This window comes from Zalophus californianus, chromosome 2 (genome assembly GCF_009762305.2).
Source record: "Zalophus californianus isolate mZalCal1 chromosome 2, mZalCal1.pri.v2, whole genome shotgun sequence".
Taxonomy (NCBI): Eukaryota; Metazoa; Chordata; class Mammalia; order Carnivora; family Otariidae; genus Zalophus; species Zalophus californianus.
The window spans coordinates 160,002,763-160,028,899 of NC_045596.1; positions in this window are offsets into that span (position 1 = coordinate 160,002,763).

Below are 26,137 nucleotides of genomic sequence, written 5' to 3' on the forward strand. Positions count from 1 at the left end.
TTCTCTGCTGTTTCTATAGGGGATGGGTCTATGGTCTCTCAGGCATGGATCCCAGGGAGAATAATTGGGCATTTCCCCAAAGTCCATCAAATTCCCCCAGAAACCACAGCAAAATGGGAGTCAGGAGCCTGGAGTCAGCACAATTTGTCACTTGTTTTCTTTCTGTCCAGATGCCGGATTCCAAGTAGCCACAAAATGGAAGTCCAAGGGAACACTTCCCCCAAGAACACTATTAGCATTTACTATCCTTCTCTGTAGAAGGAGGAAATAGGAACTGGTCTAGAACCAAGTGACTAGATCAGAGAAGGAGATGGAAGTGGAGGGAGGTCTAGCCCAGAGCTTCCAACACTAAGGCCCATGCCATTGGTATGCCAGATCTGAGTACAATACAAGGGATGAGTACAGTGTAGTCTATCCTCTTGTATTACCTTCTACGTGTAGTTTGTCCTTCCTCTAGAAAACTAGACCTAGATGATGGCCTGAGACTGGAGACCACTTAGCCCAACCTCCCACCCAGTGGGGAATGGTCTCATAAATGATCTTGCCAGACCCTCTTAGATAGCTCCATTGATGGGAACCTCATTGCCTTATTGGACAGTTGGCTCCATTATTAGACAGCTATAATTGTCCATGTTTTGCCTTAAATGTTGCTGAAGTCTGCTTTCTTCTATCCTCTCCACACCTTTTCTCCCCACTGCAGTGATGTAGTTATACCTGGTCTGGAAGGCAGCCATCTGGGCATGCTTCCCTGGTTAAATCATTCATCCTTAGTAGCTACTATAGGGGCAGAGAAGAGGTCGTTTCTTTCTGTAAACTTACAACCTTGTGCAGCGGTCACCGGAGCAGAAGAAGGCAATAGCCAAGGGGCCCTGCTTTATAGAGCACTGGGCACTGATGCTTTTGCCCTGATGAACAGAGAAACACTAGATTTGGTGTAAGCACTGACATTATGCCTGTGCTCTGTACTTGGACCCTCTGGCTTCCTTCTTCCACAACCTTCCTTCTTCCTGCTCTGCCATGATTCTCCTAGCAATGCTCGCTTGGTAGAGAGAGAGCCAAACAATCCTCCCAAACCACTCCCTCCCTCAGATTATTCTGATTTATCCTGAATAGTCCTTACTTGTAGTGACCCATCCTTGAGGGAACCCTGACTTTATCACCTATCAAAGCAATCACATAGCTTGAAAGAGAAGCTGTCAAGTTTGAAATGCCATCTTTCTCACAGAAAGAAGGAAATCTGTGAGGTGCCAGAGGCAATAGTGGTGAATGGCTCAGTTGTGGCTTGTGCTATCCCTGCCTGTCACAAAGTAAAGGGAAAGCCATTTCATAAAGTTCCCCAGAAGTGGGCTACCACACCAAGGTCCAGGTGTCTCTGGGGGAATACTTTGCTGCATTAAGGTGCAAAAGTAACACCTTTTCTCCTCCCTTTTTCCCTGTAATCTCTAAACTGGCTCTATCTGCGGTAATTTTTTCTCCCTAGGGACAGCTCTATGAATAAGACATGAATTTAGAGGACATTCTGTTCATTGCTGGTTCAGTGTGGGCATGGAGTCCTGCCTTCAAAGGGGCACAGGGTGGGAAATTAAACTCAAATGTTCTGCTCACCTGCCTGTCCTCCTACCTTCCCTGTAGTCCTGCCCCAGACTCTGCCTGCAGCAGAGAAGCAAGCATTAACAGGGACAGGACCTAAGAAACTATGCGTAGCTGGGCTGCCAGTGGCCTAAGGATGGTCAGTCTGATTCCAGAAAGTAGAGGAAGGGGTCAGATGGATGGACACAAGGATGGGGAAAAAATCCATCACTTTAAGGCTCACTCTCTGCTATAATCAATTAAAACATTTCCAGGCTGATGAACGCTTCTGTCTTTCTGAAAAGACTTGGGTACTTATTCATCATCCTTGACCCTGCTACACAACACGGGGCAGCTGCTGACAAAGCCTGGAGCTATTTCCCTGGTTCTCTCTGCTGGGTGACCAGTCACAAGGAAGAAAACAAAAGATGTAGTAATAAACACCTGCTATATCCCAGATATCATGCTAAGCATTTTCACATGTGTTAACACATTTACTCCATTCTGTAAGAAGCAAGATGTTAATAAATCTTACAGATGGGGTGCCTACAGATGTAGGTAAGTTATAACAAAGGCTCAAATGGGCTGTGGAGACAATAAGAACTTAAGGAGGTCCAGAGGCCAGAGGTGAGAGATGGAGCAGCTGCAGTATTCAGGCAATATTCAGTGTGGGGGGAAAGCTTGATCTGGGCTTGAAGGAGTGTACAATTTGCCTGGGAGGAAAGAAACAGAGAACTTTTACATGGGAGAAGGAATAGGAAGTATGTTAAGGGGAGAATGCTAACAGTGTTTGGGGGATGACGAGGCACCCATGTTGATTGGAACCATATAAGAAATAGTTGAAGATTTGATAGGAAAAGTAATCACGTCTCCAATGCTAACCTAGAATGTGAACCTTATTCCAGTGACCATGGAGATCCTTGGTAGTTTCTTGAACAAGAAAGGGAGGTTTCAGAAACTGAATCTAGGAATGGCATTCAGGGGGAGTAGTGGAACAAAGCTTGTGGGAACAAAGACCGTTTGGGGAGCTTTTGACATGATCAAGGAGTGAAGTCATGAGCACTCAACCAAGGTAAATGTGGGAGAACAAAGCAAGGGCTGGGACCCAATTCAGGAGACAGTGCCTGCATATGAATGGAGGATGAGGGGAAGTGGAGAAGGAGTCAAGGGATGACTCCATGGTTTAAAGTCTTCATAGAGTCAAGTTGTCATTCTCATTTTGGAATAGGCTCCAGGTGAAAGTCTTTCCTATTTGGGAAGAAGCAGTGACCCAGAAGTCCAGAAGCCTTGGGCTGAGGTTTTATCTCTAAATTAGTTTTAGCCAAGTCACCCCTGCTCTACCCACAGGCTTGAAGACTCCTAAAATGTGCTTTGAGTTCCCTTCTAGGAACTGCATGTAGAACTCTATATGAAGAAGGGCTGGGGAATGTTTATCTCTCTGCTTACCTCCTTGCTCCCATGCCTAGTATGGATTTCTCTCCAAAAAGTTAGACACTGCAGCAGCCCACTTCCATATGCAAGAACTACTGTACATCATTCCGTGCCATCATGGACCTGTTGAGCTTTTGTGGTTGCAGACGTTGAAGCTAACTAATATTCAGAGGGTAGACGGAGCTGGGCGTGTGAAGCCTCATTAGCTGTGAGGTTGGGTCATAATGCCCGCCCATGAGGATGTTAAATGGCAGCATTGTCAGGATAAGACAATGCAACTGTCCCACTGCATTAACGGCCCATCAATCCCTACAGCCTCACGCACAGCCCCCTCTCCAAGCCTCAGGCTCTTTGCAGAGGCGATGTGTGAAGGCTGAAGCTGACTATGCAGGAGGGACTGTAGCACGTGCTCTTTCAGACTTCTGATGATCAAAGGAACAGTACAGATGGAAGAATGCTAAAACCTTGGACTTCAACTCATGACAAGATCTGGCATTACCCATGTCATGAACATAAATAAACAACAAAAGTGACTACAAGTGGAACCTAATTTCTGCAGTCCTAGGTAGCCTTTTTTGTCATCGTAAGGGATAGAGTGACTGCAGAGAAACAACAGTCAGGGCAGGTCTCAAACACAGATGGAGATGATTGGCTAACATCTCCTTGGTAAAATTTCAAGGCTACAATAAATGTCTGACCTGCTAAAACATAAATCCTCTATATTCTGAAGTAGAGCCTAAAATTCCCACTATCACATATCCATTGCTCTGAGAAATTGCATTTTTGGTCACTAAGTGAGAGGTGACCTCTTCTCAAGTTCTTCCAAGTGGGATAATGCATAAAGTCATGTAAAGTATCCTGTATACCTATTTTATCTTCTCCATTATTAGTTTATAATGTCACTTAATATCTACACCATGCTTTGTAGATTCATGATAATTTTTAGTATTAAACATCTAAGAGATATTAATAATAGTCCAAATTTATGAAAAAAGAAAAATCAAATTTGTTAAATACCATACTTAACTTTCTCAAATTGAAAAATACTGTTTGCACATGTTAAAGATTCATAAATCAGATGGCTCTTATAATTGTTATATATGTTACACATAATACAGTTTCTCTCCAGTTTTAAAGGAAAATGATTATTAAACAAGTACCACATAATACAGTATTAGCAAGCTAGTCTACTGGCAATGCCTTGGTAGTGTGCATTTTGGCAAGGTGTGTTGATGGAATGGAAAAGGAAGAAAAGTTCAGAGTATGGAATGCTATGGAGAGGAGGTATCTTCAGACCAGGGACCAGAGGGGTAACCCAGGCTAACAGTTTGAGGGCTCTCTACCTCTTGAGAGTGGGGTTAGAGAATGCACAAAAAGTCTGAGTTTGCCAACTGTAAACCCATATATGTTTTTGAGGTTGGGGATATATTATGTAAGTATTTTGTGAAGCATTTTATCCATCCTCTCTGTGATGCCAAACCTTCCATTATCTACATAGTAGTGTCTCTTACTGATTCCATGACACATTAGCTTATATCAACATTTCTCAAACATATGTGGCTACCATGCACTTATGAAAGTAGACTTCTTTAATGCAACATCAACAGGAGCTCAAGATAAAAATTTGTACATTTTCTTTCAATTTTCTTTCTGTGACAAACCAGTAGGCTTGTGAGGCACTTGGGCTCAGGGGCTGGGATTGGATCCTGATTCTCTGATTCTGGATAAGTAATGTTAAACTCCATGCTTCAGTTCTTCTTACCTCTTGCCCTAACCAAAATTTAGTTGACTCTATAAGTTTGAGATCTTTTTCCTCACACCCTTTGTAGCTGAGAATTGGGAGGTTTGGCAATTATTTTCTTTGCCTTGATTGCCACTTCCAGACCATTTTCCCCTTCCTTTTTAAAACCCTTTAAGGCTCAAACCAAATGGCTGTTATCACTTTCTTCCCTTTCCCTAATAGTCATTTGAGGAACTCCTTGTCATACAGCTTTATTTATTAAGATTTAACACTTGATTTGCCATCTTTTACTTTTCAATTCCTGCTTGTGTCTGTCCTAAGCAATGTCAACACCCTACACTAGACACCTGGTCTCTTGATTCCTTGAATTTCTCATGTCCAGTGACCTTCTCCACTTCAGCTGAGCCACTTGCTCCATGATCACATGCAGGATCACATCATCACCAGAAACTTTGCCTCCAAAATCATGAACTCTAACATTCCCTTTTGTACTACAACCTGCTCTTCTACCTCAGTTGCCTAACTACTTGCACTGCATGGGTATTCTGACCCAAAAACTCTCAACCCAGTGAACCCCATTTCTATCTATCATCCCCCTCCTGTCTTCACTTCTCACTTTATCCAGCTTAGTGTTCTTATTACATCAACTTAATCAACCTACTTGCAAATAACTTCAAATCAATTATTTATTATTATTTTTTTACTTCACTTATCTTGAAACACCTTCATCTGGAAGGAAACAAACCACCTTCTCTATGCCCAAGCCTGATCAGCTGAACATAGTAGGAAAAAACAATGGAAGTGGATAGATTGATATTATTATTGATATCACAAGTTCCATGGAAATCGGTTCTGAGGATGGAGATTCATGTTCTCTAAGATTCTGGCTCTTCTCATTTCCCCCCCATATATTATATATATGTGTAGAAAACTGCCAAGAATTATATATGCAACTCTATGTAACTCTAATCCTAACCCTAGCCTTTATATATACATATATATGTACATATATATGTATATATATATATATAATTGTCATTGATTTAGGCAGTATAGAAGTATATTGTGCCCTGATAAATGGCCTCGCATTCTTTTAGGGTATTATATCAAAGCTGGCACTTCACATGTGCTCTCAAAAAACCATACTATTGCTCTACCAGGTTGGCAATTTCTGGAGGATAATAAGTAATAGGATGAGTAAATGTCATGGACATGTGTCTGTGCCTTCCCTCCTTGCTATATGGTGTATCTCCTGGCTGGATGGGATATTATACAGGATCTCATGTTGGTAAGCCTTTAGATAGTGTGCTGGCTGAGGGCCTCTAGTCAGGAAAAGCAAACCCATACCTAGAATATATGTTAATACCATCAAGATAAATCTCTGCTCAAGATAAATCAATATGATAAATCTCTGACATTTCCAGGTTGGAGTTCAATGTAACCCATTTGACACCAAATGTCAGGTTGGTCTCCTCTAGGTATGATGCCATATTGGAGACTCAGCATTTGTCTCCGTTGTGACCAGTTAGACATTAAATCAGCCTTGAGCATTTCGGCTCAACCCATGCTATTGAGTCCATGCATTTCATCCATTCCTGCCATCATGGTTACTCTATTTATGAACCCATCGTGTACGTTGGGGTGCTGCTAACAAAGTCTAGTTTAATGATTCATTGACTGACTTAATTATTCTGGTGCTCTCTGGAGGGCATTAACACATGACAAAAGAATCTTCACATTTTGGGCCACTCCCATAGGTCAGTCCATAAGCTTATTCTCCATTCTTTCTTGTCCCAGCTACTCAATCTGTTTTTTTACAACCCCTTACTAATAAGCCAAACTATTCATCACTGCCCATGAGGCGATATATAGTCTTATTTCAGGCCACTTCTATTGCCTCTCAAGGTAAACAACCAGCTGTGTCACTTGAAATTCTTGCCTGCTGGTAGAATTTCATCTCATTGCTATCTTTCAGGACCACCCCTGAGTGGGGCTACAGTGTAGCAAAAGTTCATTTTCGGTTTCCAGCCACACACCAAACTAACCTATCTGTGACCACATTCAATATTTCTCAGCTTTATCAATGGGTTATTTTACTGGTATGAGTTGGAAGAGGGGTGTCATTAGTGTGAGCTGTAAAGGAGATGCTAGTGGTTGTCCACCTGCTCCTGCAGCTTACTCGTTGTACCCTCCACCACTGCTTGTACCTGACCTGGAGTCACTTCAAGCTCCCAGGGGTTGTTGCTGAACCTGCCTGAATTTATTACTTGGTTAATCTGATAGAACTCAGCTCATGAACAGCAGCTCTGGCTGCATGGCCACTTGATATCCCATGGTCAAATGTTCAGTTTCTACCAGCATCCTTTAGCATGTTAGTAGCTGTTTTTTGAACTATTATAGATGGCATGGCTTTACTACAGACTGGTCTCCATTTTGATCTTTCTAGCAGGTTTTGATTTTATAGTGGGTTCATGAGGACCTGCCATAAACTCCACATGGAGTCTTTTCTCCCGCAGACACCTCTAGTACCATAAGTTCTACAGGGTTTGTGGCACAAGTCTTAAGCCTGTTTGCATGCCCACTTGATCTGCTGCAGAACCCTTTCATGCCCCGGGCCTCATTCAAAGTGGGAAGCCTTTCATTTCAGCCATGAAATGAATTGGCACAGTATTATCAAGTGTGGCACATGCTTCCTTCAGCACCAGAAGAGGCCTATTAAACATTGCGTGCACTACCTCCTTATTATTGGAATATGGGTGAAACAATAACCTTCTCTTTACTTTGGAGGGAATGTCCTGATGTGCCCCAGATACTAGATCCCTAAAATCTGTACTAATGTGACAAATTCCTTAATCTCCATAGCTGTCTGCAGAACAGATGTCCACCTGCCTGCCACATTGACCTTGTCAATCATTATGATCTTGCATCCACCTTGCCTTGGATGACTAAATACCACCCCTTGCCCTCTACTATTTCACAGTTCTGCCATCCCGTTTCTACGAGGGAATTCAGTTCCATAATAGCCTCTCCTCTCATAAGTCCTAGCCTGCATAGGTCAGCCATGCTTGAACTTTTTATGACTTTTAGTACTCTTTTGTGTTAGTGAGCTCCAGGCTGCCATAACAAAATACCATTGACTGGGTAGCTAAAACAGAAGTTAGTTTTTTATAGTTCTGGGAGGTAGAAGTCCAAGATCAAAGTTCTGGCCAATTTGGTTTCAGCTGAGAGCTCTTTTTCTGGCAGATGGCTTTTCTCATTATGTCCTCACATGGCCTTTTCCCAGGGCATGCCCATGATGGGTTTGGGGAGAGAGAGCAAGAGAGAGAACACACTCTTTACTCTTTCTTCTTGTAAGGACAGTCATTCTTTCAGATTAGAGTCCCATCTTTCTGATCTCAGTTACTCTAAATTACCTCTTAAAGATTGGGGGTTAGGGCTTCAACATATGAATTTTGAGCGGATGCAATTCAGTCCATAGCACCCTCTCACTGTGCATTCCTCACTGCTTTGATAAATGAAGTGTCCTTCAGGCCCTCCCAGGGAAAACAGTCAACTGTTTGTTTTTGTTTTTTTTTTTTCTGGCTTTACATATCATATCCATTGTATCATGGCCACTTCTCTGAGCTTCCCATCATCTGCCATGACAATTTTGGCATTTCTACTTCACTTATTGTGGGCCATACTATTTTCCAAGCTTCCAAGCATTTTTTAAGAGCATCCTTTTAGCATATTAGCACCATTTCCCACAAAACTTGCCAGGATGTTAAATCTTGTGTCCTGGAAGGGTGCTTCCATATCAATAAAATCTTATAGAACCTTATGTTCTGCTACCCCTGCCACAACACTTTCAGGGGCCAGTTGCATACATACCATCCCAGCTTCCACTGCCACCACCCCTTTGACATATAGTCTCCTTTCTTTCTTAGTAGTTCCAGTACTTCCACAGTTGGCTTACGCTGAGACGTGACCCTAACTATGGGTCTTTTACCAAACAGGCTAGGTGGGGTTATATCCTAAGGGCAGGGTGTATTTGGCAAGTAAGAGGCCTCTCTAATACATTTATTTATTTATTTATTTTAAAGTTTTTAAATTCCAATTAGTTAACATATACTGTAATTTTAATTCTGGGTATACAATATAGTGATTCAACACTTGTATACATCACGCAGTGCTCATCACAACAGGGGCACTCCTTAATACCCATCATCTATTTAACACATCCCCCAACACATCTGCCTTCTGATAACCATGAGTTTGTTCTCCACAGTTAAGATTCTGTTTCTTGGTTTGCTTCTCTCTCTTTTTTCCTCCTTTGCTCATCTGTTTTGTTTCTTAAATTCCTCATATGAGTGAAATCATATGGTATTTGTCTTTCTCTGACTGACTTATTTTCCTTATCTTAGCATAATACTCTCTAGCTCTATCCACGTCATTGCAAATGGCAAACTCTCATTCCTTTTGATGGCTGCATAATATTCCATTGTGTATATATACCACTTCTTCTTTATCCATTCATCTGTCGATGGACATCTTGGCTCCTTCCACAGTTTGGCTATTGTGGACATTGCTGCTATAAACATCTGGGTGCACATACCACTTTGGATCCCTACATTTGTATCTTTGGGGTAAATACCCAGTAGTGCAATTGCTGGATCGGATGGTAGCTCTATTTTCAACTGTTTGAGGAACCTCCATACTGTTTTCCAGAGGGGTTGCACCAGCTTGCATTCCCACCAACAGTGTAGGAGGGTTCCCCTTTCTCCCCATCCCCGCCAACATCTGTCATTTCCTGACTTGTTAATTTTAGCCATTCTGACTGGTGTGAAGTGGTATCTCACTGAGGTTTTGATTTGGATTTCCCTGATGCCGAGCGATGTTGAGCACTTTTTCATGTGTCTGTTGGCCATTTGGATGTCTTCTTTGGAAAAATGTCTGTTCATGTCTTCTGCCCTTTTCTTGATTGAATCATTTGTTCTTTGGGTGTTGAGTTTAAGAAGTTCTTTATAGATTTTGGATACTAGCCCTTTATCTGATAGGTCATTTGCAAATATTTTCTCCCATTCTGTTGGTTGTCTTTGGTTTTTTTGACTGTTTCTTTTGCTGTGCAAAAGCTTTTTATCTTGATGAAATCTCAATAGTTCATTTTTCCTCTGGCTTCCCTTGCCTTTGGCGATGTTTCTAGGAAGAAGTTGCTGAGGCTGAGGTCGAAGAGGTTGTTGCCTGTGTTCTCCTTTAGGATTTTGATGGACTCCTGTCTCATGTTTAGGTCTTTCAACCATTTGGAGTCTATTTTTGTGTGTGGTGTAAGGAATGGGCCAGTTTTATTCTTCTGCATGTGGCTGTCCAATTTTCCCAACACCATTTGTTGAAGAGACTGTCTTTTTGCCATTGGATATTCTTTCCTGCTTTGTCAAAGATTAGTTAACCATAGAGTTGAGGGTCCATTTCTGGGCTCTCTATTCTGTTCCATAGATCTGTGTGTCTGTTTTTGTGCCAGTACCATACTGTCTTGATGATGACAGCTTTGTAATAGAGCTGGAAGTCCGGAATCGTGTTGCCCCCAGCTTTGCTTTTCTTTTTCAACATTCCTCTGGCTATTCAGGGTCTTTTCTGGTTGCATACAAATTTTAGGATTCTTTGTTCCATTTCTTTGAAAAAAGTGGATGGTATCTTGATGGGGATTGCATTGAATGTGTAGATTGCTCTAGGTAGCATTGTCATCTTCACAATATTTGTTCTTCCAATCCATGAGCATGGAACGTTTTTCCATTTCTTTGTGTCTTCCTCAATTTCTTTCATGAGTATTTTATAATTTTCTGAGTACAGATCCTTTGCCTCTTTGGTTAGATTTGTTCCTAGGTATCTTATGGTTTTGGGTGCAATTGTAAATGGGATCGACTCCTTAATTTGTCTCTCTTCTGTCTTGTTGGTGTGTAGGAATGCCACTGATTTCTGTGCATTGATTTTATATCCTGCCACTTTACTGAATTCCTGTATGAGTTCTAGCAGTTTTGGGGTGGAGTCTTTTGGGTTTTCCACATACAGTATCATATCATCTGCAAAGAGTGAGAGTTTGACTTCTTCTTTGCCGATTTGGATGTCTTTGATTTGTTTTTGTTGTCTGATTGCTGTGGCCAGGACTTCTAATACTTTGTTGAATAGCAGTGGTGATGGTGGACATCCCTGCCACATTCCTGACCCCAGGGGAAAGCTGTCAGTTTTCCCCCATTGAGAATGATATTCGCTGTAGGTTTTTCATAGATGGCTTTATGATCTTGAGATATGTACCCTCTATCCCTATACTCTGAAGAGTTTTGATCAAGAAAGGATGCTGTACTTTGTCAAATGCTTTTTCTGCATCTATTGAGAAGATCATATGATTCTTGTTCTTTCTTTTGTTAATGTATTGTAACACGTTGATTGATTTGCAGATGTTGAACCAACCTTGCAGCCCAGGGATAAATCCCACTTGGTCGTGGTGAATAATCCTTTTAATGTACTGCTGGATCCTATTGGCTAGTATTTTGTTGAGAACTTTTGCATCCATGTTCATCAAGGATATTGGTCTGTAATTCTCCTTTTGGATGGGGTCTTTGTCTGGTTTGGGGATCAAGGGAATGGTGGCCTCATAAAATGAGTTTGGAAGTTTTCCTTCCATTTCTATTTTTTGGAACAGTTTCAGGAGAATAGGTATTCTTCTTTAAATGTGTGGTAGAATTCCCCTGGGAAGCTATTTGGCCCTGGGCTTTTGTTTGTTGGGAGATTTTTGATGACTGCTTCAATTTCCTTTGTGGTTCTAGGTCTGTTCAGGTTTTCTATTACTTCTCGGTTCAGTTTGGTAGTTTTTACATCTTTAGGAATGCATCCATTTCTTCCGGATTATCTAATTGGCTCGCATAGAGTTGCTCATATGTTCTTATAATTCTTTGTATTTCTTTGGTGTTGGTTGGGATCTCTCCTCTTTCAGTCATGATTTTGTTGATTTGGGTCCTTTCTCTTTTCTTTTTGATAAATCTGGCCAGGGATTTATCAATCTTGTTAATTCTTTCAAAGAACCAGCTCCTAGTTTCATTGATCTGTTCTACTGTTCTTTTGGTTTCTATTGCATTGATTTCTGCTCTGATCTTTATTATTTCTCTTCTCCTGCTGGGTTTAGGCTTTATTTGCCGTTCTTTCTCCAACTCCTTTAGGTTTAGGGTTAGGTTGTGTGTTTGAAACCTTTCTTGTTTCTTGAGAAAGGCTTCTATTGCTATATACTTTCCTCTTAGGACTGCCTTTGCTGCATCCCAAAGATTTTGAACAGTTGTGTTTTCATTTTCCTTTGTTTCCATGAAACTTTTTAATTCTTCTTTAATTTCCTGGTTGACCCATTCATTCTTTAGTAGGATGCTCTTTAGCCTCCACGTATTTGAGTTCTTTCCGACTTTTCCTCCTGTGATTGAGTTCCAGTTTCGAAGCATTGTGGTCTGAAAATATGCAGGGAATAATCTCAATCTTTTGGTACCGGTTGAGACCTGATTTGTGGCCTAGGATGTGATCTATTCTGGAGAATGTTCCATGGGCACTAGAGAAGAATGTGTATTCTTTTGCTTTGGGATGGAATGCTCTGAATATGTCTGAAGTCCATTTGGTCCAGTGTGTCATTTAAAGTCTTTATTTCTTTGTTGATCTTTTGCTTAGATGATCTGTCCATTTCAGTGGGGGGGGTGTTAAAGTCCCCCACTATTATTGTATTGTTGTCAATGTGTTTCTTTGCTTTTGTTATTAATTGCCTTATATAATTGGCTGCTCCCATTTTAGGGGCGTAGATACTTACAATTGTTAGATCTTCTTGTTGGATAGACCCTTTAAGTAGGATATAGTGTCCTTCCTCATCTCTTATTACAGTCTTTGTTTTAAAATCTAATTTGTCTGATATAAGGATTGCCACCCCAGCTTTCTTTTGGTGTCCATTAGCATGGAAAATGGTTTTCCACCCCCCCCACTTTCAATCTGGGGGTGTCTTTGGGTCTAAAATGAGTCTCTTGCAGATAGCATATCGATGCGTCTTGTTTTTTAATCCAATCTGATAGCTGTTTTGTCTTATGGTATCACTTATCTCTCGAATTCTGCCCTCGTGATCCAGTAGTTGTTTCCCGCTCTTTTTCTCAGCTTTTTTATTTTCCATCATTTGGTCTTCTCTATCGCTGATTCTCTCTTCTGCCTCATTTATCCTAGCAGTTAGTGCCCTCATTTTTGATGGCACCTCATTAATAGCCTTTTTGAGTTCGACTTGGTTAGATTTTAGTTCTTTTATTTCTCCAGAGAGGGTTTCTCTAATAACTTCCATGCTTTTTTCAAGCCCAGCTAGTATCTTTAAAATTATGATTCTGAACTCTAGGTCCGACATCATACTAATGTCCATATTGAGTAGGTCCCTGGCAGACTGTACTACCTCTTGTTCTTTTTGTTGAGGTGATTTTTTCCATCTTGTCATTTTGTCCAGAGGAGAATAGATGAATGAGAGAACAAAATGTTAACAAGATACCAACGTCCCCAGAAAATATACTCTAACCAAATCAGAAAAGACCTGAAACCAGGGAAAAGAAAGGGAAAGAAAGAAAAAAAAAAGAAAATATAAAAGATATAAACAAACAGACACAGAACAAAACAAAACAAAAAAAACAGAATATGATCAAATATGATCAGGCTGGTGCATAAATCAGTGTCACACACTAGATTTTTGTTGTATTTTGGTCTGTTAGAAGAAAGTGCCTCCCAAAATTTTAAAGAAAGACATATATGTACAAATAAGGGTTGATAAGATGAAGTGATGGAATATGAGTGTAAAGATGAAAATTATAAAAAATTTTATAAAAGGGATTGATAAGATAAGATGTTGTTTGAAAAAAGAAAGAAGAAGATAAAAAAAAAGAAAGAAAGAAAAAGGGAGGAGAGAATGTGATCAGGCAGGAGACTAGAACAAAGCCATACACTAGAGATTTAGGGTATATTTTGATCTGTTAGAAGAAATTTTATCTCAAAATTTTAAAGAGAGAACAACTTATATATATATATATATATATATATGCCAAAAATAAGGGTAACTACTATGAAGGGATAGAGTATGACACTAAAAATGAAAAACAAAAATGTTTTTAAAAAAGGGATTGATAAGATCTTGGTTGAAAAAGGGAAAAAGGAAAATAAAAAAAAAAAAGACAGTTAAAAAATTAACTTTGAAAGACTAAAGAATCATGGTAAAAATGCCATGAATTTTATGTGCAGTATTCCCCTAGCGCTGGAGTTATGCAGTTCTCATTGATTGGTAAACTTGGTCTTGGCGGGCTGTTCTTGCTGATCTTCTGGGGGAGGGGCCTGTTGCCGTGGTTCCCAAATGTCTTTGCTGGAGGCAGAATTGCCCCGCCCTTGTCGGTCAGGGCTAAGCAAGTTGCTCGGGTTTACTCTCAGGAGCTTTTGTTCCCTGCAAGCTTTCAGTACAGCTTTGGAGGACAAGAGTGAAATGACGGCCTCCCAATCTCTGCCCCAGAGGATCCAAGAACTCGGGGTCCCTCTCCTCAGTGCACCCCCAGAGAATAGCAGTCAATCACTCCCATCTCCCCGGTCTCGCCGCACTCCGCACTTACCCGGCCTGCGACCGAATGTTTCTATCTGGCACCCAACTCGGTGTGGAGTCTCCAACCCAGCAGATCCCTCCGGTGCACTCCCACGCTGCTCCTCCCGGGGGAGGAAGGGGAATCTCCCTGATCTGCCCCTTGTTGGGTCCCTGCTGGAGAAGCAGTGGCCCAACTGTGTCACGGATCACAGTTTATGGCAACTCCGAGCTGAGAGCCCGAGCCTCGGCTCCGTCTCTGCAGCCGGCTTACCCGCTCTGATACCCAGGAGCTCTGCCGCACTCAGGCACCCCTGGTCTTTCTGTGACCCTGAGGGTCCTGAGACCACACTGTCCCACGAGGGTTTCACCCCCCGCTTAGCCACTGGAACGATGTCCCTCAGAGGAGCCGATTGCTTTAAAAGTTTTGTGCTCCGCGGCTCTATCACTTGCCAGAAGCAGCCGACAGAGGCCCCCTCCCCCGCCGTCTATCCTCCTGTATGTCGCCTTGGATTCACTTCTCTGCAGGTCCTACCTTCCAGAAAGTGGTCGCTTTTCTGTTCAGAGAGTTGTTGCTACTCTCTTCTTCGATCTCCTGTTGAGTTCGTAGGTGTTCAGAATGGTTTGATCCCTACCTTCTGAATTCCTAAGACCAGATGAAATCCAGGTCTCCTACTCCTCTGCCATCCTGCTCTGCCCCTTAAGTAAAGATTTTAGATTAGTAGATCAGGAAAATGTGTTTCTGGGTTTCATTAACACATTCTGACAAATGTTATCATACCATATCATATATCATATCAAGATGTCCTAGGAAATTATTAAAGGATTTTAGTCAGGTAATAACTTAGTGAAGGATCCAAAGATTTGGAGCAGTGAATAACTGGAAAGAGGTTTCTAGTTACTTTCCCCAGGGCTCTGACCATACTAGCCAAAATGTTAATCAATGACTTCTATGAAGACAGAAGCTATAGTCCTCAAATGTGTAGATGACATGAATTTGGGATGGTTGGTGAATATGCTGGGTGATAAAATCAGTTTCCCAAAAGGTCTTGACATGCTGAAAGAATGGAATTAATCCCAAATGATGAAATTTAATGGAGACTGTAGCATATTATATTGTATTTAGAAAAATGCCACAATCACAGGATGAGATAACTGTCACATAGTAGTTGTGAAGGAAAATAAACAATACTTGAGATTTAGTTGAGAGTAAGTTCATTGTGGTCACCTAAAAGCAAATGCACTCTTGCCTACATAAACAAAACTGCAATGTCTAAAGTGACAGAAGTAACCATTTTGTTACAGAGGAATGTGTTCTAGACACCATACATTGTAGACCAAGTTCTGAGGAGGAATGAGAATGGTGAAGATCCACAAAGGCTTACATGTAGGCAATTATCTTGCAAACTGGTTATATCTTGCCCGAAGAAAATAAACTGAGAGGAATACATAGTTCATGGCTGCAAATATTTGAAAGAAAGCCACGAATGGAAAGGATTTGTCTTTTCTTTTCCTTCCAAGTTGAAAGACACTGAGAAATAGATTTAAGTGTCATATAAGGAAGAACTTCTATTCAGAGTAATTTTTGAGTGTTTTGCCATGGCATGAGTTGTTAAGCATAGATTTGATGGTGACATAGTGTGAATGCTTTAGGAAAGATCCATCATGTTGGAGCTTGGACTGGAAGAAAATGAAGATTCCTTTAAACCCTCAAATTCTATTCTCCTAACTGAAGGCAAGAATTTCTGTTGATTTTAAGGAGGTCATTATTAGAATATGGTCTCCTGCTCAGGACACAGCAAAGTTGGGCTGAGCAAGGGTGATCTTTTAAAGAAAACCTCTTTTGAAGGAACTTAAACTACTCATGTGCTGCGCCTCTGTGTCTGTAAATATTTCTGAAATGGAAGCAACAGAGCAGAACCCTCCACTTCAACCCATCCTCCCTTTGTCCTCTCTAAGCTGTCAAAATCTGCTCATGTCTTTTCTTCAAATGCAAGCATACAAGAATAAAAACAATCCAAACTCTTGTCCCCCCAAGGAATAAGGTTGTTCAGGGGTTAATAATGACTCCATTTGTTAAATACTTACTATATGCCAAGCACTACACTAAACACTTGATTGTATTTATTCATTTAGTCTTTATAACAACCCTATAAGTATGTGCTGTCATTATATTAATCTCCAGATGGGGAAACCAACCCTCCAAAGTCAATAGTCATAGTCAGTAAGTGGCAAAGCTGAAACTCAAACCCAAGTTGTCAATCTAGGAATTAAAAAAAAAAAAAAATCAACACTGGTAACATCTATACAATGCTGCCTCTCCAAGGCAAGGAGAGGACTCTAGTTCTATGTAAGAATTCTGATGACTACACTGTCAGCCTTCAGGAGTGGCTGAGCAGAGACCCAAGTGTAGAGTGAGCAGGACTGGAGAAGATAGTGCCTTTCAGATGAATGAAGGAACCATTACTAGGTGTTGACGCCATTTTTTTTTTATTACCAATGGCCACAATCTGCTTGCGTAAATGGAGTCTTATTTCAATTGACTCATTTGCTGAGACTAACAAGTGCACATGCCAATGTGGATAAAAACAGAAAGACCACAGAAGATAGAAGGCATGAAAAGGCATTTTACTGGTATCTCAAAGGAAGAAAGAACCCACACATTTATTATATTTTTCTTGTTGCAAAAGTAATATTTCCTCATTGTAAAACCAATTAGGAAATAGATAAAAGCACAAAGAAGATATCATTTGCAATCATCATGTTGCCCAGATGCCTAACTGACCACTGTGAACATTTAGGTGCATGGACTTTCCGTCATGTACATATAAATTCACACATATATATTTTTTAAAAATGCAAGCATTCTGTACACAGTTTTGTAGCCTTTTTTTTCACTAAATATATTGTTGTGAACATTTTTCCACCTCATTAAATTTTCTTCTACCCCATCATTTGAAATGGCTACATAGCATTCTGCTATACGGATGTGCCATAATTGGAACCTCATTTCTTATAAATAAATAAATAAACCATGGGGAAGCTCTGCTGCAGGTCAAAGACAAATGCTTTGCTAGGACTAGGAGGGGAGGAAAGAAGAAGCATCAGGAGTAGGGACACTGGTTCGTTGGGATTTTGATTTGGAGATCTGCCCAGGGCTTTAAGAAATGGGAGAAGTAACAGACATTAAATGCTAGTGATAGATATTCAAAAGGGTGCAATCCCCCCAGAGGAAATAAGAGGAAGGGAGGTGAGAGACTAGAAATGTTTGCTGAGATGGGAGAAGAGAAGAACTTCAGAGACTCTTCCAGGGAGAGAAAAACTTTGTGGGAAGGCAAGCAAGAGTTCTGGCTTGGGTAAAGAACAGATTTTGGGTTTGGTGGGGGGCACTTACCAAGAAGAAGAGGTTGTAAGGCACAACTCTCACTCTAATCTGCCATGTAAAACCCAAAGCTTATGGTGTCCCCACAGGCAACATTAAGAGGTCCCCTAGCCCTCAGAAAGCCTGGACTTTGTGTGTGATCCTGATGTACTAATTATTTCAGAGAACAGCGATAGAGGTTGTGGAAAAGAGACCTTACAGTTATATCTCCATGGGGGAATTTGTTAAGGGTGTTCCTCAGCCATGACCAAGGATGGCCAGAGGAAGGGAGAAGAGTAGAAATTTGCTTCTCTGACTACAGCAAAGTCTTGGAAGCCACTGGCTATCCCTTCCCTCCCTTTCCTGACACTCCTTCTTCCATGAATTAGGACGAGTGTGTATGCTGCTCTTCGCATGTGGGCTCCAGGGTTATTGGTGACAGTGAGTGCTGAGGGGGTGCTATCTCAGAGGGAGCTCAGCAAGGGGAACACAATTGCCAATGGTCTTAGGAGTGAACATGAGGTTCCAGAAAAGAGCCAGAGGCCACAGCAGCTAGGATGTAGAACAGCAGGGAGCAAGGGTATTTTAAAAGTACTCCCTTTTAACCTCTGTCTTTATAAAGAACATCCAGCTAAGGATGTTTCCCCATCCTGGTCACTCCTTTTGAATAGGATTGTAGGGAACATTTACCTGGGCTTTTCAAAAAGACTGGTAGGGGTCTTTGGAAATCATCTATGGCTCTTTATATGATACGAAGACCTGTCTATACTAAGGGAGATTCAGGGTTGTATAAAGTCAAAACACCACATGGTATGTGACCTTGAGCCTTTCTGAGCCTTGTTCCTCATTGATAAATAGGACAGGTAATGATAAAACCTCTGTCATACATGTGGGGATTAAATAACTGATTGCTGCTTTTCCGAAAGAAGAGTTTGATTTAACATATCTTTCCCTGGGAGAGTGGTTTGTATAAGCTGCCATTTCCTTGGCAAATCCCTCCTTTCTGGGCCCTGAACCTTATAAGCCTCATCCTGTCAACTGAACCCAGGGCAACTGATTCACTCTAACAGAAGTCCCAAGAGGCTTTTGTAGAAGTGGTTCCATGAGATGGACAGGTTAATGTTTTCCTGGCCTCCCGCAGCCCATTCTTTCTCTGTAAGCAAGCTCTATGGGGCGGGGGGGGGGGGGGGGGGGGGAATCTCTCATCTTATCTGTTATCTATCATCTATCTATCTATCTATCTATCTATCTATCTATCTATCTATCTATCATCTATCTATTTATCATCTATCTCAGAAGGATGTTTGAGGATCATGGAATCAGAAGCAGAGAAAGTAATTATTTTTACTGGTTTGGACAGTGGGCCGCATCTGTCTCTACATCAGGTATTTGCTGTGGAATGGGTGGACACTCATACCAGGCTGACAGGACAGCCTTTGAAGAGATCCTTTTCCTCGGAAGGCACAATACAATTGATTAGGTTTCTTCTTACCAAATTATGATCTCACTCCAATTTCATCTCTCTGAGATTGCTCCCAGATCACCTTGACTGGAGTTTTGGGTGTTCCCAAACACTTCAGTCACATAATTACAGATAATCTCTGCATTCACTTCAAAGTTGCCTAATCATTTCCATTGTGTGTGGATCTTACTAGGTTTAACTCTCAGAGGACAAGTGTGTTCTCTCATCATCAAGTTCCAGGGCGCTCAGCTTCTCACTGTCATCCCCCCGTAGGTGACAAATGTGGATGGAAAAGCTATCAGAACCACCAAAGGTTATTCAAACGTTGAGGTATGCCACTACAATGCTGTTGATAGGGAAGCCTGACCTCAGATCTCAGTTTCCAGACCCGAGCCTTCCTCACTACAAACATCACTCTTCTCCCTGGGGCACAAGGGCAGCAAGCTATTCAGAGAAGTGTGGGGTCACTGACTTGATCATCAGTGCCTAATGTCCTGTCTAGATTTTGTCTGGGCTCATGGAGGCTCCTTACATAGCCCGTCTCTGGACACCTGGTAAACTGATAGCTGCTTCTGGCACCATCACAGCTGGTTTATTTTAGCTGGCTCCTCTTTAGTTGGTGCCGAGCGTCAGCCAGTCGGAGTTGTACAAGCATTTATTTGATGCCAACTAATCACCTAGGTAAACAGAGAAGGCCACAGACCTGAGGTCATGGTCTTTGAGGGGAAGGGTACGACGGGCATGAAATCTTTTTGGGGGGCTCTGGGGAGAGGGCTCTTTGGTTGTTAGGTCTGCCTTTATCTCTCTGCTCAGTAGGTCTCTTATTTCTGAGAAGAGATTATCACTGGCAAAACCCCCAAGGCAAACACGTTAAGGTGATTCTCATGGATGGTAGCAGCTGAGGCTGGGCATTGATGACAAGGCTCCTGAAGCAAGTCCTGCGCTGCTGCTGGCCCCAGGAGTTGTCCTCTGGCCTGCCCTGGCCACTGTGGATCTCCCGGCTGGAGCTGTCTCGGGCTTCCAGGAGATGGGATGGTATAGCTCTTCCTTTCCAGATCCCCACAGGAAACTGCGGCCCAGTCCCCTGTCCTTCCCATGCTTGGAACTCCATTCTGACTGCCCATGTTCCATGACTCAGCATTTGCCCTGTACCTGGGGGCTCCCACAGCACAGTCTGTCTGGGCAGTACCCCTCCATCTGGTGCCAGACCTTCCCCTGCCACCTCCCGCTTAGTATTTTTGCCCGGAGACTTAACAAAACGAGCATCATTTTCCTCTGAGCAGTGTCCAGGCACAGGATGTGTAGAAAGAGCTCCGTGTTGTTTCCCTCACACACATTGAAATCAATGGTGTTTGCTCATCTGGCGGAATAACAACTAATTCCTCTGGTCAGGCTGGCTTCACAATTGTTCGTTGGAGGGGAAATCTGATAAGAAACAATAGTGTGGTCTTTGGGAACATTAAACTGTTGTATTCTAATTTAAACTTCAGGTCCACTCACTCTATGGTTTGTCTTTTCCTTTAGTATTTTTTGTTTGTGTGTGTGTGTGTGTTTGCATTATTGATTTTTGATTCTTTCTTTTTATACAGCTATCGCAAAAAGAAAGAGATCCTCAAAATCAACAGACCAGATTAGAAAATTCAATGACGTAGATCTTCCCAAGCTGTCTGGAAGGGTAAGTTCTGACACACCCAGTTTAAGCAATATTCAGATATCAGGTAAAGAAAGAGTTGTCACAAATTTCCCAAGGCACCATGAGGAAGGACGAGAGGAGGGCATGGACCCACATGTACTCCATCTCAGTGCTGCTGTGGATTTGTGGGCTGTCGTGGGCAAGGTTAGTGCCTGTGGGATGGAGTCTGCTTCTCTTCTGAGGGTGAACTGCCGGTACACACAGCTCGAGAAGACCATTTTGAGTAATAATAGTAATGTTAAACATAATCCTTATGTCGGTTGAAGTGCGACAGCTTCCCATGTTCTTTTAGTGTATTACCTTATTTATAATCACAGAATTATAGATTATTGTGCAGCAAAGAATGGTAGAGAATATCTAGTTCAGACTATGCTTTTTCCACATGAGGAAATTGAAGCTGAGTACGTGAAATGGCTTGTTGAAAGACTCGTTCTTATTCCCCATCACAGGCAGCTGAAAGTGACAAGACAAGCAGGGTGATTTTGTGTATTTTCTGTGCTTACTATGTGTCATCCACTGGGCTAGGCTCTGAGGGTACAATGCTGAAGAAGGGAGATGTGTTCTTGGCCCTCACAGGGCCTAGAGTTTGGTGGTTAAGATGGGCAGAGATGCTTTGTCCTTCTTTGATGACTATAGCAGGATGCTGTGTGACCTCTTCAGGAAGGCACCTGACATGGACTGGGCATGACCAGGGCAGTTTCCCGGAGAAGTGCATGTGTGGTAGGACCAGGATACAGGGAGCATGAGTTAGCCCAGGGAAGGTGGGGGTTGGGACGGGATGGAGGCATGGTGAGCCCAGCTGGGAAAATGAAAGTAGTCAGCTGACTTTCTCCCCAGGACTTAGCTTTTGAGGGACAGAGAAGAATCTAGTCCCGAATGCCTCTCTCAGCACAGTGACCATAAGAGGCAAGGATGGTGTGGCTCACTGTGGCATTTTTTAAGATCACTGTCATAACAGCTGTAGGAGAGACTTACAGCAATTGTCATCAAGAGGAAACTGAGGCACAGAGAGACCTTGGCCACATGCTAGAGTCAGATAGCTAAATGGCAGCAGGGTTAAGAAGAGAGCTTGCTCTTTATTTAAGGAGGCCTGAACAGACAAAGAGAGGCACAAATGAGTTCTGAAATCTGGGATGGGAGAAAAATGTCAGGCAGGTGAAAGGTTGAATTCTGGTTTTGTCCTGAGCATTAAACAGGTGTGGTTTGGGCCTCTGTGCCACTCGCAAAGTTCACAAGAGGAAAGTGGGGAACTGACAGGATATAGAAGTTTATTTAGTTGGAAAGAACAACCTTTATGGTGACCTACAAGGAGTTGTATGTGTGCTCAATACAGGATTCCGAGTCCATTTTGGAACACATATGGGATTGCAGTTATCCTAAGAGGCATTGTGAAACCTTTAAAATGAAAGAAAATTTAAATAGAATCAATTTAAATCAATTTTACTTTAAAAATTCATGCACAGTACTTTTAAGAAATTGTAAGAATGCAGAAAGGAGGGGCGCCTGGGTGGCTCCGTCAGTTAAGCGTCTGCCTCTGGCTCAGGTCATGATTCCGGGGTCCTGGGATCGAGCCCCGCATCTGGCTCCCTGCTCAGCGGGGAGCCTGCTTCTCCCCCTCCCTCTGCCTGCCTGCCCGCCTGTCTGCCTACTTGTGATCTCTCTCTCTCTCTGTCAAATAAATAAATAAAATCTTTAAAAGAAAAAAAAGAATGCAGAAAGGAGCCAACTGTAGCTTCTCACAGAGGCCATGCACCTCAGCCGCTTCCCACAAGTCCAGTTGCAGCCTAACAGTTAAGAGGGGGCTTCTGCTGGTCTGTGGAGGCTGTGAGGGTGTCTATCTGTCTGTCACCCTCCTCCACACAAGTGCAGGACAGGGGAGGGCTTTCTCCCTCTGTGCCCTCGGGGTGTCGTTTTTGCCTGGGGATGTCAAAGGAGGAAGACTCAGGAGAATGGCACATGTCACTTGGCCCGATTCCAAATGCTGGGCTCCTTGCAATCATGAGATTCTTTGTTTTTATATCATCCCCTTATTTTAAAGGATGCTTAAAAGAAGGTTTAAAGCATGTTAGGATATACTCTCCTACTTGACATCATGGTGTAGCAGAAGGAGATGAGGTCTGCATCCCAGCTCTGTGCTGACTTACTGCGTGGTGAGGTGCTTACTTAATCACGCCAGGTTTCCCTGTAGTGATAAAGTAGGGGAAACACCTACTTCATCCTATTGCTGTGAAATTCGAGTGCGTTAAGGGAAGCAAAATACCTAATAAAATGCCTAAAATGGTGTGTGGTGCATATTAGGTGTGTGGTACATGACAAGTATTATTTATACTCATTCTCTTACTAATCTGGTGATTTAACAGCGGAAGTAGGATGAGTGCCAATCCGTCGATGAAAACACCATGACTCAGAGAGGTGGATGCTTCGTGTGTTGTCATACCGTTACTAGTGACCGGAGCTGTGGCTTAAAACCAAGCTCTCCTGACACTCAGGATGGTGGCCTTTCAATTCCACATGCTAACAGTAACATACACCATTTGCTTCTCTAGAACTCCTTCTTGATTTCCCTTGGAAGCCATCATGTAGGCATTTACTGGCACTCAGCTTTATCCTAAATTTTGGTTCCAAATTTATAATTTAAGATAACATCAAGCACTATTTTTGGACACCTGGGAGAGAGGCCATTTTCCAGGTAATCTCTCCAAGCAAACACAACCACAGCGCAGCCCTTGCAGGAAGCTGCAGTGTGTGTGTAGGTTGGTGGAATCCAGTGGCATTCGCTGGTGAGAATGAGGAGCCAGAACATCAAGTCACAGCTTAGGGCCCAGACTGTCTTTTTTTTTTTTTAAGAGACAAAACTTTTTTTTTTTTGTTATTATGTTATGTTAATCACCATACATTACATCATTAGTTTTTGATGTAGTGTTCCATGATTCATTGTTTGTGCATAACACCCAGTGCTCCACGCAGAACGTGCCCTCTTTAATACCCATCACCAGGGTAACACATCCCCCCCCCTCCCCTCTAGAACCCTCAGTTTGTTTCTCAGAGTCCATAGTCTCTCATGGTTTGTCTCGCCCTCTGATTCTGCCCCCTTCATTCTTCCCTTCCTGCTATCTTCTTCTTTGCAGACCTGTACCTCTGAAACAAATAATACATTATATGTTAAGAAGAAGAAGAAGAAGAAGAGGGCGCAGACTGTCTTGCCGTGCCCTGGGTGGCTGAGCTCCTAGGCCTGAGAAGGACAGCATGGCCAGGCAGGAGACCCTTCTAAGCAAGAATGATCACCTGATCACCTTCACCCTTATCTAGGATCAGGGGACTGAGCCCCTTCAGAGGCCCCCATAGTGGGCTGTTAGGAGAAGCAGCAGAAACACCTGCAGGGCCCAGCTCCCCTATTGCAGACAGGATGATCTAATGGACATTGAACTCCTCCTGGTCAGGAAAACTGGGATTCCATCATTTACAAATGGGCAAACAACTTAACCTGTTTATGCTTCCATTTAGTTATATGTAAAACATGCCTAATAATGCATGTAATACATGCCTTCTCTACCAACCACAGAATGTCATCATAGGCATGAAGCAGCAGATAAAAGTTCTTTTACAAACTGTGAATTTGATGTAAAACCCTGTAAGGTATGATGGTGGAGATAGGGGACAGATTGACCCTGACAGAGAGAGAGATTGAAGTATCAAAAAGTTGAAGAGAAATTTACCTAGATCTTTAGGGTTTTAAAAATTAGTTAGTAATTCACTAATAAATTAGACAAGCATTTATTTATAGTCTACTTCTTGCATCACAGCATTTACTAGGCATTATAGGTCTAGAAATGAAAGACATATGGTCCTGTTCTCGAAGATGCTGAGAAGATGAAAAAGATCCATTTTAGTGCAATAGGGTAAGAGCAATAATATTGTATTTGTTATCTAATGCTGAGTAATAAAGTGCCCCCAAACCTATGGCTTAAAACATCAATGAATATTTAGTATTTCTCAGGATCTGTGGGTCAGGAATAGGAATGGCTTAGCTGGATGGTTTTGGCTCAGGGTCTCTCATGAGGTTGGGGTCAAATCAATGGAAGGTTTGGCTGAGGCTGAAGGAGTCACTTGAAAGATTGACTCACTAGCATGGTTGGCAGGAGGCCTCTGTTCTTGCCGTCTGGGGCCCCTCCACGGGCTGCTTACAGATATCATGACATGACTGCTAGCTTCCCAGGGTGAGCAGTCAAAAGGAGAGCAGGTAGAAGTTGTGGTGTCTTCTATAAGCTGGTCTGGGAAGTCATACTGTCACATTGCATCCTCTTGGTTACACAGGTTGGTGGTTGGGATCATACCAGGGCATGAACACCAGGTGATGAGGATGACTGAACTGCTTGGAAGCTGGCTACCCCTGCCAGGATAGAAGTATGAACAATGTGCTTCAGGAGAACAGGCTTTGACCTTATCACACATAGGCTTTGAACTAGGCTTTGAATATAAACCAGAGTTTCTTGCTTGATAAAGATGGGTGACGACACTTCTAGTTGAGGGGAAAGTGCACTCACAGGCACAGAATTTTGAAATGGGTTCCCATGTCTAGGGAAATGTGAGAAGTTCATCATGGCAGAAATAGTTCATGGTGGCAGAGGGCGGGAAGAAGTTATGTTGGGGCCAGATTATAAAAGACCCCAAATGTATCTGAAGCAAACAGTGTCACTTTTTTCCTAGAGGCAATGGGGAACCAGGACGACAGATTAGCAGGATTTTAAGAAAGATAACACAGAAGCATCAAGGTGAGTTCAACAGAGAAGTGGTTAGAGGCCATTAAAAAGCAAGGGGAAGGTGACAAGGGTCATCTTTAAAGTGGCAGTGAGGATGGAGAGGAGAGGCCTTGAGAACAATTTGCTGTAGCGCCAACAGGATTTGGGAATTCTAGAAATCCCTGAGTTTGATTCTTTTCTTACTATAGATGGGAACATTGAGGCAGAGGAACATGGTTAATTTAAAGCTAATGCCACTTTTCATTAAATTTTAGATTGCTAGTTGCTGGCAATAGGGACATACAGAAAAAAGCATGTGTGTCAAGACTGAGAAATAATGAGACTTTTGGAGGTAGTGAGCTTCCTTTAACTTGAGATAATTACTAACGAACTGCAGGAAACCTTTGCTAATGTCCTCAACTCCTTGGTTGAGTTAGGGTCTTCCTCTGGTAGCCCCATCGTTCCTGTCATGTTGCACTATAGTTAGAGTGTCTCTGCCTCCTTCATTAGGTGAGAGGTCTTTCCAGGCAAGACCATTCCTCTTCATTC